Below are 5,204 nucleotides of genomic sequence, written 5' to 3'. Positions count from 1 at the left end.
TCATACTGCTGTCTCAGAATCAATTTTCACAAGAAGATTTGTGAAACATGAAAAGAGGCTTGGGATAAGTTGAAAGAACTTTACCAAGGCAATGAAAGAACGAGGAGGATAAGATTTGTGGTCCGGTTGTTAAATCCTTGAAACCCGTTCAAACCGATCGGTTCAACCATAAACCGATTGACCCGGCGCCGGTTAAGCGGTTTGATCCGGTTTGCTTTTAGACATGTTTATTTAAAAAAATATAAATTTTGACAAAGGTAGGATTTGAACCTTGGACCTTTGGTCTATAGATCCTAATAGATCACCACTACACTACCATTTCACTTATGTCTATTATTAACTATTTAAGAATAAATAATAATGTTACAACTTAAATAATTAAAATATGATTTAGTATTATTTTTTTCTATTTAGATAAATATCATTAAAAAATTATTATATTTTCTCAATATTAATACAGTTTAATTAGCATTTAAATTTTAAATATATACAAATAAATTTTAAAAATCTAATAAATTTAAATTTAAGTTGAATTATAAAATACATATCCTATTAGCATATTTACATGTTAGTTATTAATAAAAATAATCACTATTAATTTTAAAAGTATATCTTTTTTTTTAATTTTTATATTTATTTGTCATGTTAAATTTATTAATTTGATATCATGTTTTGATATTAAATAAATGTTATTATATTAGTATAATTTTATGAATATAGTTGATATTATACTATGTTATAAGATTAAATATGAATAAAAATATAATTTGCACATGATTTTTGAATACCGGTTGAACCCCAGTTGAATCTCGGTTAAACCTCAAACCCTTAACCCTTTGTCTTTTCCGGTTGTTTGACCGGTCCGGTTTGGACAACCATGATTATGACAAATTGATGGCGGTGGTGAACAAGATTCGGTTGATGGGAGAAGATCTACCAGACATTAGAATTGTAGAAAAATTGTTTGTGAGCTTACCTAAAAGGTTTGAGGCAAAACTCTCTTGAAGATTCAAGAGATATAAGTAGATTGTCTTTATCCGAATTAATTAATTCTTTGCAGGCTCAAGAACAACGAAGAGCAATGAGAAATGGAGAAAATGAAAAAGTGATTGAGGAAGCTTTTTTTTTGTCAAAACTTCAAAAGGAAAGATGAAAACTCCTCAATATGGTCATTGTGAGAAACATGGTCATGAAGAAAAACATTGTTGGCACAAGGGGAAGCTTCAGTGTTTCAAATGCAAGAAATTTGGACATATTCAAAGGAATTGCAGAAATAATAAAACACAAGAAAATGTCAATTTGATATATGATTTTGATGAAGAATTACCATTTTAATATTGGAGAGAAGTGCTCTAATAATTGAAGGTGAGTGAGAAGTGCATCAAGATGAACGTTTGGAGAGAGGTGCTCCAAAAGAGAATGGTGATGGAAAGTACATTATCAAAAACAATTTTGAATCAGGGGGAATATTTTTAGAATGATTCAAAATAGGTTGTTAAACATGTCCTATTTTCATGTTATTAGTTTATAGTTGATTAAATCAATTTGTTAGTGGGATCATGTCTGATATTATGGCTGATTTTTCTCCTTTTAATTTGCTTATAAGTCTGTAAAATAGGCATATGATATAAGGTTTTAGTATGCATAATATTTATATATTGAATAAAATTGTTAGCACCGTTCTTATTATTTTTTTTATACACTCTTCTTGAAAAAATCCCAACACACCACCCATCTGATCCACTTACAAGGTTGATCTCAGAAATCATTACAACAAAATTTTGTTGTTCTTCAGTCAGGTTAACACTAGGAGTAGTGTTTGGCCTGTTTCTACACTTACGTGTCATATGACTTGGTTTTCCACAGTTAAAACAGAGGAAACCAACATCATTCTTAGGTGGTTATTGTTGTGGTCTATTTTGGTTCCTTTGATGGTTCTAATTTATATTAACCCAAGTATTGCAGTTTTGGTTCGATTTGCGGTTCCGATTCTTAAAAAATTTCTAAACTGGTTCCAGAACAGTAGTGGATCTTTTGGTGTTATTTGAGACAATAAGCACTCTTCTTTTAGGTCTTATTTTCGGGCTTCCTCCTTAATACGGAGGCGAGTGATCAAACTTTTCGTAGAAAATTCCTTGATTTGTGCCTGAGAACATTCTTAAAATCCTTCCAGGAAGGAGGCAGATGGTCAATTATTACAACAACTTGAAATTGATCATTAAGAGGCATACCTTCTGAGATAATTTCGTGTGCAATTTTTTAGAGTTCATGAGATTGAACATCCACTGATTTTTCATCAATCATCTGAAATTTGAGGTAGTGACTGACATCATATTTTTTCGATCTAGCATCCTCTGTGTCATACTTCTTTGCAAAGCATCCCATATGTCTTTAGCAGATTTTTGTTCAGCAGTGTAGTAATCATACATGTCATCTACCAAACCATTCAGAATGTATTTCTTGAACAGAATGTAGTTCATGAATAGGAAGTCGGACTCTGTCCATTTTTTCAGCAGGACAAAGCTCTGCCTCAGTAGCTTCTTGAGGAAGAGCATGCTTCTCAGAGGCAAGAAAAGAAGCAACTTTTTTTATGGTAATGTAGAACACCATTTTCTGTCTCCACCTTCGGATGTGAGACCCCTCGAAACAAAATGACTTGTTGATTTTAGATATCCCATTAGATTGTTCGGTAGCCATAGCAGTAGTGAAACGTCTTAAAATTGTTGGAACAAGAATAAGCAAAGCACAAGAATTACCGAATAGAGTCACAAACTATGTCACTTTCTTTAAGACATTTGTGGAACTACCAGAAAGTGCAAGCAGATCTATTTCCGGTCGCCTCTAAGATAAAACAACCAACTCATAATACAAGTTTGTATTGCACAGCACGAACTCAGTCTGTCTACACTGTAATTGCTCAGTTCGAAATTAATTCAAATGAAAGTGTTTGATTGCTTTGTTCAAAAATGAAAATCACAACAAATATTTATAGATTAAAAATAGAGTTGTTGTGCTCTGATTTGGTGGAGAAGAAAGAGGGAGTAAATCAGGGAAGTGGGAAACTGAAAAACTGGTTCAGAAAAACCAAATCAAAAGAGATGTTTAAGAAATAAGATATTTAATTTAATTAAAAAATTAATTCCGAAATAATAAAATAATAATAAAATAATATTATTATTAAATAAAAACTATAGAGTTTACACCACACTAATCCAACCTGGACGGACGGCGGCAGTGTGCATGTGTGGTGGTTAAGCATCATGTAGGTCCTCACCTTTTCACAAAAATGGGGTACCCCTTGGAGCACACCCAAGTGTGTAATGACCTTCTTTGTAAATATCACCACAAGGTGATTTCTAAGCAATATGGGATGTCTTAATCTTCTAAATCCCTTTGAAGTTAAATATTTGGGCTTTTTTCATAAATTCAAATTGGGGTTAGTGGCCTGGCCTAACATGTTTGAACAATTAGAGGTTGTTCTGCCTCAATACCGTCGGCAGGCGGAACAAATATTTTAGTTGCTTCTCTTACCTCATTTGTTTCTTTTCCACTACGAAGTGTAATGGCTTGTACCTCTTTTCTAAGATTTTCGGTTTTGCTGGGAAGGGTTCCCTTATTGTTAGGAGTGACAAGGGTTACTAACTAATGTACCCGAGTTTCCAGGATTTTGATGGAACATTGTTGTTGCTTTATTTGTTGCATCATTTGCATCGTCATTTCTCCTAGATTGGGTCTTTTCTCTTCCATGTTTTGCACAGGCGGTAGAAAGTTGTTTTGGTTGTTCTAGTTCTTCTATGGGATTTGTTGATATGGTGGTTGTGGATGCTTTGCTGGTTTTTGTTGTGGTGCAGCCCATGAGAAATTCATATGATTGCTCTAGCCTTCATTATATTGAAATATAGATTCCCCATTTGATTGTTTCCCATATAATCACACTGCTCCAAGTTAGGAGCCTTCGCTTGTAAACCTAGACAATCAACCGATTTATGATAACACTCACAAAAATCACATTGAACAATATTACCACTTTTTTTACATATGGTTTATTTAACTAAATCAATTGTCTAGACAATTGTTCAACTTGAGCAGACAGTCTAGTCAATTCTTCATTCACGGGTGAACCATTTTTTTTCAAAAATTTCTCTCTTATAGAGTGCCATTTATGGTATTTACCAATCTCTCAATTAATTCATAAAGTGCCTCAGGTTCGAGTTCTTCTGGGTCCCTATATGCAACAGATTCAATCTAAATGTTATGCACATTTGTCAATCCATGGTAAAATGTTTGGATTTGCATCCACTAAGGTATTTTATGGTTAAGGACTTTTATTAAGAGAACTTTGTAACTCTCCCATGCTTCAGGCAAAGATTCATCAGATATTTGAACAAAATGAGAAACAACATTTCTCAATTTAATAAGTTGTCTAAGTGGGAAATATTTTATTAGAAATGCACTGAGCATCTTATCCCATGATGTAATGGATCCGGCTTGCAAAATTTTCATCTAGGTCCTATCTTTATCCTTAAAGGAAAAATGGAACAACTTGAGCCTGATCACATCATTAGCTATTGCTCTATTGGTTCAAAAAGTATTGCACATAGTAACAAAATCATATATGTGTCAATTTGGATCTTTGTTTGGTAAGCCTCGAAACTGAACAGTTGCTTGAAGAATTTGAATCATGAAGGTTTTTATTTCAAAGATGGTATCTCCCTCATCAAGCATTGTGATGCAAAATGAGTTTACTTTAGTTGAAGGTTTGGAGTAGTCTTTCATTCTCAAGGGTTGATTTGCCATGATGTTGTCTGGTTGTTCTCCTTGAGGGATTTCCTCTGGTTGCTCTATTTAATGTTGTTGTGGAGGTACTTGGTTTTTGCTCCTTTGTCGTCTTAGATGCTTGGTCGCATTCATTCTCCTGAGTGTTCTCTTGATTTCGAGATCAAATGGAATAGGTTGAGCATCCCCGAGCATAAACAACAAAGGTACAACACAACTAAAGCAAACAGGTCAGAACTTACTAGTTTATAAAAAAGTGAAATAATTTTCATATCAATCCCCGACAATGATGCCAAAAACTTGTTGTCCTAAAATGTTAACAATGTTAATACACGGTTTTAAAAATTAGACTCCTAAATTTCTACATAGGTTATTATATTCTTATTTATCAAATTAACCCTTAGTTATTATCAAAGCTAAAATCTATA

The 5,204-nt window shown here is 33.2% G+C and overlaps 1 non-coding gene across 1 annotated transcript; it reads left to right on the top strand.

Moving 5' to 3' along the window:
- Positions 1-4,306: 4,306 nt before the first annotated feature.
- On the top strand, positions 4,307-4,413 carry LOC136201715 (small nucleolar RNA R71). Its single transcript, XR_010674057.1, has one exon. It is a non-coding gene; the product is annotated as a small nucleolar RNA R71 (small nucleolar RNA).
- The last annotated feature ends 791 nt before the right edge of the window (positions 4,414-5,204 follow it).

This window comes from Euphorbia lathyris, chromosome 7 (assembly GCF_963576675.1).
Source record: "Euphorbia lathyris chromosome 7, ddEupLath1.1, whole genome shotgun sequence".
Lineage (NCBI taxonomy): Eukaryota > Viridiplantae > Streptophyta > Magnoliopsida > Malpighiales > Euphorbiaceae > Euphorbia > Euphorbia lathyris.
This window is presented reverse-complemented; position numbering and strand designations above follow the sequence as displayed.